Source organism: Anser cygnoides, chromosome 4 (genome assembly GCF_040182565.1).
Source record: "Anser cygnoides isolate HZ-2024a breed goose chromosome 4, Taihu_goose_T2T_genome, whole genome shotgun sequence".
In the NCBI taxonomy this organism is placed as follows: domain Eukaryota; kingdom Metazoa; phylum Chordata; class Aves; order Anseriformes; family Anatidae; genus Anser; species Anser cygnoides.
Genome location: NC_089876.1, coordinates 42,785,266 through 42,796,859, shown reverse-complemented (window position 1 = coordinate 42,796,859; position 11,594 = coordinate 42,785,266).

Sequence of the window (11,594 nt, the reverse complement as noted above, 5' to 3'; positions counted from 1 at the left end):
GCACTCTCTGGACTCACTGCAGTGCATCCCCAGTGGTGCCAGTGCACTCTGTGGACTCACTGCAGTGCATCCCCAGTGGTGCCAGTGCATTCTCTGGACTCACTGCACTGCATCCCCAGTGGTGCCAGTGCACTCTCTGGACTCACTGCACTGCATCCCCAGTGGTGCCAGTGCACTCTCTGGACTCACTGCACTGCATCCCCAGTGGTGCCAGAGCACTCTCTGGACTCACTGCACTGCATCCTCTGTGCTGCCAGTGCACTCTCTGGACTCACTGCACTGCATCCCCAGTGGTGCCAGTGCACTCTCTGGACTCACTGTACTGCATCCCCAGTGGAGCGCGTGCACTCTCTGGACTCACTGAAGTGCATCCCCAGTGGTGCCAGTGCACTCTCTGGACTCACTGCACTGCATCCCCAGTGGTGCTAGTGCACTCCGTGGACTCACTGCAGTGCATCCCCAGTGGTGCCAGTGCACTCTCTGGACTCACTGAAGGGCATTCTCAGTGGTGCCAGTGCACTCTCTGGACTCACTGCAGTGCATCCCCAGTGGTGCCAGTACACTCACTGGACTGACTGCACTGCATCCCCAGTGGTGCCAGTGCACTCTCTGGACTCACCGCACCGCATCCCCAGTGGTGCCAGTGCACTCTCTGGAGTAACTGCAGTGCATCACCAGTGGTGCCAGTGCACTCTCTGGACTCACTGCACTGCATGCCCAGTGGTGCCAGTGCACTCTCTGGACTCACTGCACTGCATCCCCAGTGGTGCCAGAGCACTCTCTGGACTCACTGCAGTGCATCCCCAGTGGTGCCAGTGCACTCTCTGGACTCACTGCACTGCATCCCCAGTGCTGCCAGTGCACTCTCTGGACACCCGGCACCGCATCCCCAGTGGTGCCAGTGCACTCTCTGGGCTCACTGCAGTGCATCCCCAGTGGTGCCAGTGCACTCTCTTGACTCACTGCACTGCATCCCCAGTGGTGCCAGTGCACTCACTGGATTCACTGCACTGCATCCCCAGTGGTGCTAGTGCACTCTCTGGACTCACTGCAGTGCATCCCCAGTGGTACCAGTGCACTCTCTGGACTCACTGAAGTGCATTCTCAGTGGTGCCAGTGCACTCTGTGGACTCACTGCAGTGCATCCCCAGTGGTGCCAGTGCGCTCTCTGGACTCACTGCAGTGCATCCCCAGTGGTGCCAGTGCACTCTCTGGACTCACTGCAGTGCATCCCCAGTGCTGCCAGTGCACTCTCTGGACTCACTGCACTGCATCCCCAGTGGTGCCAGTGCACTCTCTGGACTCACTGCACTGCATCCCCAGTGGTGCCAGTGCACTCTCTGGACTCACTGCAGTGCATCCCCAGTGGTGCCAGTGCACTCTCTGGACTCACTGCACTGCATCCCCAGTGGTACCAGTGCACTCTGTGGACTCACTGCAGTGCATCCCCAGTGGTGCCAGTGCACTCTCTGGACTCACTGCACTGCATCCCCAGTGGTGCCAATGCACTCTCTGGACTCACTGCACTGCATGTAAAGTGGTGCCAGTGCACTCTCTGGACTCACTGCACTGCATCCCCAGTGGTACCAGTGCACTCTCTGGAGTCACTGCACTGCATCCCCAGTGGTGCTAGTGCACTCTGTGGACTCACTGCAGTGCATCCCCAGTGGTGCCAGTGCACTCTCTGGACTCACTGAAGGGCATTCTCAGTGGTGCCAGTGCACTCTCTGGGCTAACTGCAGTGCATCCCCAGTGGTGCCAGTACACTCACTGGACTGACTGCACTGCATCCCCAGTGGTGCCAGTGCACTCTCTGGACTCACCGCACCGCATTCCCAGTGGTGCCAGTGCACTCTCTGGAGTAACTGCAGTGCATCCCCAGTGGTGCCAGTGCACTCTCTGGACTCACTGCACTGCATCCCCAGTGGTGCCAGAGCACGCTCTGGACTCACTGCAGTGCATCCCCAGTGGTGCCAGTGCACTCTCTGGACTCACTGCACTGCATCCCCAGTGGTGCCAGTGCACTCTCTGGACTCACTGCACTGCATCCCCAGTGGCGCCAGTGCACTCTCTGGACTCCCGGCACCGCATCCCCAGTGGTGCCAGTGCACTCTCTGTGCTCACTGCAGTGCATCCCCAGTGGTGCCAGTGCACTCTCTTGACTCACTGCACTGCATCCCCAGTGGTGCCAGTGCACTCACTGGATTCACTGCACTGCATCCCCAGTGGTGCTAGTGCACTCTCTGGACTCACTGCAGTGCATCCCCAGTGGTACCAGTGCACTCTCTGGACTCACTGAAGTGCATCTCCAGTGGTGACAGTGCACTCTGTGGACTCACTGCAGTGCATCCCCAGTGGTGCCAGTGCGCTCTCTGGACTCACTGCAGTGCATCCCCAGTGGTGCCAGTGCACTCTCTGGACTCACTGCACTGCATCCCCAGTGCTGCCAGTGCACTCTCTGGACTCACTGCACTGCATCCCCAGTGGTGCCAGTGCACTCTCTGGACTCACTGCACTGCATCACAAGTGGTGCCAGTGCACTCTCTGGACTCACTGCAGTGCATCCCCAGTGGTGCCAGTGCACTCTCTGGACTCACTGCACTGCATCCCCAGCGGTACCAGTGCACTCTCTCGAGTCACTGCACTACATCCCCAGTGGTGCCAGTGCACTCTCTGGACTCACTGTACTGCATCCCCAGTGGTACCAGTGCACTCTGTGGACTCACTGCACTGCATCCCCAGTGGTGCCACTGCACTCTCTGGACTCACTGCACTGCATGTCCAGTGGTGCCAGTGCACTCTCTGCACTCACTGCACTGCATCCCCAGTGGTGCCAGTGCACTCACTGGACTCACTGCAGTGCATTCCCTCTGGTGCCAGTGCACTCTCTGGACTCACTGCACTGCATCCCCAGTGGTGTCAGTGCACTCTCTGGACTCACTGCAGTGCATCCCCAGTGGTGCCAGTGCACTCTGTGGACTCACTGCAGTGCATCCCCACTGGTGCCAGTGCACTCTCTGGACTCACTGAAGTGCATCACCACTGGTGCCAGTGCACTCTCTGGACTCACTGCACTGCATCCCCAGTGGTGCCAGTGCACTCTCTGGACTCACTGCGCTGCATCCCCAGTGGTGCCAGAGCACTCTCTGGACTCACTGCACTGCATCCTCTGTGCTGCCAGTGCACTCTCTGGACTCACTGCACTGCATCCCCAGTGGTGCCAGTGCACTCTCTGGACTCACTGTACTGCATCCCCAGTGGAGCGCGTGCACTCTCTGGACTCACTGAAGTGCATCCCCAGTGGTGCCAGTGCACTCTCTGGACTCACTGCACTGCATCCCCAGTGGTGCCAGTGCACTCTGTGGACTCACTGCACTGCATCCCCAGTGGTGCCAGTGCACTCTCTGGACTCACTGAAGGGCATCCCCAGTGGTGCCAGTGCACTCTCTGGACTCACTGCAGTGCATCCCCAGTGGTGCCAGTACACTCACTGGACTGACTGCACTGCAACCCCAGTGGTGCCAGTGCACTCTCTGGAGTAACTGCAGTGCATCACCAGTGGTGCCAGTGCACTCTCTGGACTCACTGCACTGCATCCCCAGTGGTGCCAGTGCACTCTCTGGACTCACTGCACTGCATCCCCAGTGGTGCCTGAGCACTCTCTGGACTCACTGCAGTGCATCCCCAGTGGTGCCAGCGCACTCTCTGGACTCACTGCACTGCATCCCCAGTGGTGCCAGTGCACTCTCTGGACTCCCGGCACCGCATCCCCAGTGGTGCCAGTGCACTCTCTGGGCTCACTGCAGTGCATCCCCAGTGGTGCCAGTGCACTCTCTTGACTCACTGCACTGCACCCCCAGTGGTGCCAGTGCACTCACTGGATTCACTGCACTGCATCCCCAGTGGTGCTAGTGCACTCTCTGGACTCACTGCAGTGCATCCCAAGTGGTACCAGTGCACTCTCTGGACTCACTGAAGTGCATTCTCAGTGGTGCCAGTGCACTCTGAGGACTCACTGCAGTGCATCCCCAGTGGTGCCAGTGCGCTCTCTGGACTCACTGCAGTGCATCCCCAGTGGTGCCTGTGCACTCTCTGGACTCACTGCACTGCATCCCCAGTGCTGCCAGTGCACTCTCTGGACTCACTGCACTGCATCCCCAGTGGTGCCAGTGCACTCTCTGGACTCACTGCAGTGCATCCCCAGTGGTGCCAGTGCACTCTCTGGACTCACTGCAGTGCATCCCCAGTGGTGCCAGTGCACTCTCTGGACTCACTGCACTGCATCCCCAGTGGTACCAGTGCACTCTGAGGACTCACTGCAGTGCATCCCCAGTGGTGCCAGTGCACTCTCTGGACTCACTGCACTGCATCCCCAGTGGTGCCAATGCACTCTCTGGACTCACTGCACTGCATCCCCAGTGGTGCCAGTGCACTCTCTGGACTCACCGCACTGCATCCCCAGTGGTGCCAGTGCACTCTCTGGAGTCACTGCACTGCATCCCCAGTGGTGCTAGTGCACTCTGTGGACTCACTGCAGTGCATCCCCAGTGGTGCCAGTGCACTCTCTGGACTCACTGAAGGGCATTCTCAGTGGTGCCAGTGCACTCTGTGGTCTCACTGCAGTGCATCCCCAGTGGTGCCAGTGCGCTCTCTGGACTCACTGCAGTGCATCCCCAGTGGTGCCTGTGCACTCTCTGGACTCACTGCACTGCATCCCCAGTGCTGCCAGTGCACTCTCTGGACTCACTGCACTGCATCCCCAGTGGTGCCAGTGCACTCTCTGGACTCACTGCACTGCATCCCCAGTGGTGCCAGTGCACTCTCTGGACTCACTGCAGTGCATCCCCAGTGGTGCCAGTGCACTCTCTGGACTCACTGCACTGCATCCCCAGTGGTACCAGTGCACTCTGAGGACTCACTGCAGTGCATCCCCAGTGGTGCCAGTGCACTCTCTGGACTCACTGCACTGCATCCCCAGTGGTGCCAATGCACTCTCTGGACTCACTGCACTGCATCCCCAGTGGTGCCAGTGCACTCTCTGGACTCACTGAAGTTCATCCCCAGTGGTGCCAGTGCACTCTCTGGAGTCACTGCACTGCATCCCCAGTGGTGCTAGTGCACTCTGTGGACTCACTGCAGTGCATCCCCAGTGGTGCCAGTGCACTCTCTGGACTCACTGAAGGGCATTCTCAGTGGTGCCAGTGCACTCTCTGGACTCACTGCAGTGCATCCCCAGTGGTGCCAGTACACTCTCTGGACTCACCGCACCGCATCCCCAGTGGTGCCAGTGCACTCTCTGGAGTAACTGCAGTGCATCACCAGTGGTGCCAGTGCACTCTCTGGACTCACTGCACTGCATCCCCAGTGGTGCCAGAGCACTCTCTGGACTCACTGCAGTGCATCCCCAGTGGTGCCAGTGCACTCTCTGGACTCACTGTAGTGCATCCCCAGTGCTGCCAGTGCACTCTCTGGACTCACTGCACTGCATCCCCAGTGGTGCCAGTGCACTCTCTGGACTCCCGGCACCGCATCCCCAGTGGTGCCAGTGCACTCTCTGTGCTCACTGCAGTGCATCCCCAGTGGTGCCAGTGCACTCTCTTGACTCACAGCACTGCATCCCCAGTGGTGCCAGTGCACTCACTGGATTCACTGCACTGCATCCCCAGTGGTGCTAGTGCACTCTCTGGACTCACTGCAGTGCATCCCCAGTGGTACCAGTGCACTCTCTGGACTCACTGAAGTGCATTCTCAGTGGTGCCAGTGCACTCTGTGGACTCACTGCAGTGCATCCCCAGTGGTGCCAGTGCGCTCTCTGGACTCACTGCAGTGCATCCCCAGTGGTGCCAGTGCACTCTCTGGAATCACTGCACTGCATCCCCAGTGCTGCCAGTGCACTCTGTGGACTCACTGCACTGCATCCCCAGTGGTGCCAGTGCACTCTCTGGACTCACTGAAGGGCATCCCCAGTGGTGCCAGTGCACTCTCTGGACTCACTGCAGTGCATCCCCAGTGGTGCCAGTACACTCACTGGACTGACTGCACTGCAAACCCAGTGGTGCCAGTGCACTCTCTGGAGTAACTGCAGTGCATCACCAGTGGTGCCAGTGCACTCTCTGGACTCACTGCACTGCATCCCCAGTGGTGCCAGTGCACTCTCTGGACTCACTGCACTGCATCCCCAGTGGTGCCTGAGCACTCTCTGGACTCACTGCAGTGCATCCCCAGTGGTGCCAGCGCACTCTCTGGACTCACTGCACTGCATCCCCAGTGGTGCCAGTGCACTCTCTGGACTCCCGGCACCGCATCCCCAGTGGTGCCAGTGCACTCTCTGGGCTCACTGCAGTGCATCCCCAGTGGTGCCAGTGCACTCTCTTGACTCACTGCACTGCACCCCCAGTGGTGCCAGTGCACTCACTGGATTCACTGCACTGCATCCCCAGTGGTGCTAGTGCACTCTCTGGACTCACTGCAGTGCATCCCAAGTGGTACCAGTGCACTCTCTGGACTCACTGCAGTGCATCCCCAGTGGTGCCAGTGCACTCTGAGGACTCACTGCAGTGCATCCCCAGTGGTGCCAGTGCGCTCTCTGGACTCACTGCAGTGCATCCCCAGTGGTGCCTGTGCACTCTCTGGACTCACTGCACTGCATCCCCAGTGCTGCCAGTGCACTCTCTGGACTCACTGCACTGCATCCCCAGTGGTGCCAGTGCACTCTCTGGACTCACTGCAGTGCATCCCCAGTGGTGCCAGTGCACTCTCTGGACTCACTGCAGTGCATCCCCAGTGGTGCCAGTGCACTCTCTGGACTCACTGCACTGCATCCCCAGTGGTACCAGTGCACCCTGAGGACTCACTGCAGTGCATCCCCAGTGGTGCCAGTGCACTCTCTGGACTCACTGCACTGCATCCCCAGTGGTGCCAATGCACTCTCTGGACTCACTGCACTGCATCCCCAGTGGTGCCAGTGCACTCTCTGGACTCACTGAAGTTCATCCCCAGTGGTGCCAGTGCACTCTCTGGAGTCACTGCACTGCATCCCCAGTGGTGCTAGTGCACTCTGTGGACTCACTGCAGTGCATCCCCAGTGGTGCCAGTGCACTCTCTGGACTCACTGAAGGGCATTCTCAGTGGTGCCAGTGCACTCTGTGGTCTCACTGCAGTGCATCCCCAGTGGTGCCAGTGCACTCTCTGGACTCACTGCAGTGCATCCCCAGTGGTGCCTGTGCACTCTCTGGACTCACTGCACTGCATCCCCAGTGCTGCCAGTGCACTCTCTGGACTCACTGCACTGCATCCCCAGTGGTGCCAGTGCACTCTCTGGACTCACTGCACTGCATCCCCAGTGGTGCCAGTGCACTCTCTGGACACACTGCAGTGCATCCCCAGTGGTGCCAGTGCACTCTCTGGACTCACTGCACTGCATCCCCAGTGGTACCAATGCACTCTGAGGACTCACTGCAGTGCATCCCCAGTGGTGCCAGTGCACTCTCTGGACTCACTGCACTGCATCCCCAGTGGTGCCAATGCACTCTCTGGACTCACTGCACTGCATCCCCAGTGGTGCCAGTGCACTCTCTGGACTCACTGAAGTTCATCCCCAGTGGTGCCAGTGCACTCTCTGGAGTCACTGCACTGCATCCCCAGTGGTGCTAGTGCACTCTGTGGACTCACTGCAGTGCATCCCCAGTGGTGCCAGTGCACTCTCTGGACTCACTGAAGGGCATTCTCAGTGGTGCCAGTGCACTCTCTGGACTCACCGCACCGCATCCCCAGTGGTGCCAGTGCACTCTTTGGAGTAACTGCAGTGCATCACCAGTGGTGCCAGTGCACTCTCTGGACTCACTGCACTGCATCCCCAGTGGTGCCAGAGCACTCTCTGGACTCACTGCAGTGCATCCCCAGTGGTGCCAGTGCACTCTCTGGACTCACTGTAGTGCATCCCCAGTGGTGCCAGTGCACTCTCTGGACTCACTGCACTGCATCCCCAGTGGTGCCAGTGCACTCTCTGGACTCCCGGCACCGCATCCCCAGTGGTGCCAGTGCACTCTCTGTGCTCACTGCAGTGCATCCCCAGTGGTGCCAGTGCACTCTCTTGACTCACAGCACTGCATCCCCAGTGGTGCCAGTGCACTCACTGGATTCACTGCACTGCATCCCCAGTGGTGCTAGTGCACTCTCTGGACTCACTGCAGTGCATCCCCAGTGGTACCAGTGCACTCTCTGGACTCACTGAAGTGCATTCTCAGTGGTGCCAGTGCACTCTGTGGACTCACTGCAGTGCATCCCCAGTGGTGCCAGTGCGCTCTCTGGACTCACTGCAGTGCATCCCCAGTGGTGCCAGTGCACTCTCTGGACTCACTGCACTGCATCCCCAGTGCTGCCAGTGCACTCTCTGGACTCACTGCACTGCATCCCCAGTGGTGCCAGTGCACTCTCTGGACTCACTGCACTGCATCCCCAGTGGTGCCAGTGCACTCTCTGGACTCACTGCAGTGCATCCCCAGTGGTGCCAGTGCACTCTCTGGACTCACTGCAGTGCATCCCCAGTGGTACCAGTGCACTCTGTGGACTCACTGCAGTGCATCCCCAGTGGTGCCAGTGCACTCTCTGGACTCACTGCACTGCATCCCCAGTGCTGCCAGTGCACTCTCTGGACTCACTGCACTGCATCCCCAGTGGTGCCAGTGCACTCTCTGGACTCACTGCACTGCATCCCCAGTGGTGCCAGTGCACTCTCTGGACTCACTGCAGTGCATCCCCAGTGGTGCCAGTGCACTCTCTGGACTCACTGCACTGCATCCCCAGTGGTACCAGTGCACTCTGTGGACTCACTGCAGTGCATCCCCAGTGGTGCCAGTGCACTCTCTGGACTCACTGCACTGCATCCCCAGTGGTGCCAAAGCACTCTCTGGACTCACTGCAGTGCATCCCCAGTGGTGCCAGTGCACTCTCTGGACTCACTGCAGTGCATCCCAAGTGGTGCCAGTGCACTCTCTCGAGTCACTGCACTACATCCCCAGTGGTGCCAGTGCACTCACTGGACTCACTGTACTGCATCATCAGTGGTGCCAGTGCACTCTCTGGACTCACTGCACTGCATCCCCAGTGCTGCCAGTGCACTCTCTTGAGTCACTGCACTGCATCCCCTGTGGTGCAAGAGCACTCTCTGGACTCACAGCAGTGCATCACCAGTGGTGCCAGTGCACTCTCTGGACTCACTGCACTGCATCCCCAGTGGTGCCAGTGCACTCTCTGGACTCACTGCACTGCATCCCCAGTGGTGCCAGTGCACTCACTGGACTCACTATACTGCATCCCCAGTGGTGCCAGTGCACTCTCTGGACTCACTGCACTGCATCCCCAGTGTTGCCAGTGCATTCACTGGACTCACTGTACTGCATCTCCAGTGGTGCCAGTGCACTCTCTGGGCTCACTGCAGTGCATCCCCAGTGGTGCCAGTGCACTCTCTGGACTCACTGCAGTGCATCCCCACTGGTGCCAGTGCACTCACTGGATTCACTGCACTACATTCCCAGTAGTGCTAGTGCACTCGCTGGACTCACTGCACTGCATCCCCCGTGGTGCCAGTGCACTCTTTGGACTCACTGAAGTGCATTCTCAGTGGTGCCAGTGCACTCTCTGGACTCACTGCACTGCATCCCCAGTGGTGCAAGTGCGCTCTCTGGACTCACTGAAGTGCATTCTCAGTGGTGCCAGTGCACTCTCTGGACTCACTGCAGTGCATCCCCAGTGGTGCCAGTACACTCTCTGGACTCACTGCACTGCATCCCCAGTGGTGCTAGTGCACTCTGTGGACTCACTGCAGTGCATCCCCAGTGGTGCCAGTGCACTCTCTGGACTCACTGAAGGGCATTCTCAGTGGTGCCAGTGCACTCTCTGGACTCACTGCAGTGCATCACCAGTGGTGCCAGTGCACTCTCTGGACTCACCGCACTGCATCCCCAGTGGTGCCAGTGCACTCTCTGGAGTAACTGCAGTGCATCACCAGTGGTGCCAGTGCACTCTCTGGACTCACTGCACTGCATCCCCAGTGGTGCCAGTGCACTCTCCGGACTCACTGCACTGCATCCCCAGTGGTGCCAGAGCACTCTCTGGACTCACTGCAGTGCATCCCCAGTGCTGCCTGTGCACTCTCTGGACTCACTGCACTGCATCCCCAGTGGTGCCACTGCACTCTCTGGACTCACTGCACTGCATCCCCAGTGGTGCCAGTGCACTCCCTGCACTCACTGCACTGCATCCCCTGTGGTGCCAGTGCACTCTCTGGACTCACTGCAGTGCATTCCCTCTGGTGCCAGTGCACTCTCTGGACTCACTGCACTGCATCCCCAGTGGTGCCAGTGCACTCTCTGGACTCACTGCAGTGCATCCCCAGTGGTGCCAGTGCACTCTCTGGACTCACTGAAGTGCATCCCCCGTGGTGCCAGTGCGATCTCTGGACTCACTGCACTGCATTCCCAGTGGTGCCAGTGCACACTCTGGACTCACTGCACTGCATCCCCAGTGGTGCCAGTGCACTCTCTGGACTCACTGCAGTGCATCCCCAGTGTTGCCAGTGCACTCTCTGGACTCACTGCACTGCATCCCCAGTGGTGCTAGTGCACTCTGTGGACTCACTGCACTGCATCCCCAGTGGTGCCAGAGCACTCTCTGGACTCACTGCACTGCATCCCCAGTGGAGCCAGTGCACACTCTGGACTCACTGCACTGCATCCCCAGTGGCGCCAGTGCACTCTCTGGACTCACTGCAGTGCATCCCCAGTGGAGCCCGTGCACTCTCTGGACTCACTGAAGTGCATTCCCTCTGGTGCCAGTGCACTCTCTGGACTCACTGCACTGCATCCCCAGTAGTGCCAATGCACTCTCTGGACTCACTGCACTGCATGTAAAGTGGTGCCAGTGCACTCTCTGGACTCACTGCACTGCATCCCCAGTGGTACCAGTGCACTCTCTGGAGTCACTGCACTGCATCCCCAGTGGTGCTAGTGCACTCTGTGGACTCACTGCAGTGCATCCCCAGTGGTGCCAGTGCACTCTCTGGACTCACTGAAGGGCATTCTCAGTGGTGCCAGTGCACTCTCTGGGCTAACTGCAGTGCATCCCCAGTGGTGCCAGTACACTCACTGGACTGACTGCACTGCATCCCCAGTGGTGCCAGTGCACTCTCTGGACTCACCGCACCGCATTCCCAGTGGTGCCAGTGCACTCTCTGGAGTAACTGCAGTGCATCCCCAGTGGTGCCAGTGCACTCTCTGGACTCACTGCACTGCATCCCCAGTGGTGCCAGAGCACGCTCTGGACTCACTGCAGTGCATCCCCAGTGGTGCCAGTGCACTCTCTGGACTCACTGCACTGCATCCCCAGTGGTGCCAGTGCACTCTCTGGACTCACTGCACTGCATCCCCAGTGGCGCCAGTGCACTCTCTGGACTCCCGGCACCGCATCCCCAGTGGTGCCAGTGCACTCTCTGTGCTCACTGCAGTGCATCCCCAGTGGTGCCACTGCACTCTCTTGACTCACTGCACTGCATCCCCAGTGGTGCCAGTGCACTCACTGGATTCACTGCACTGCAT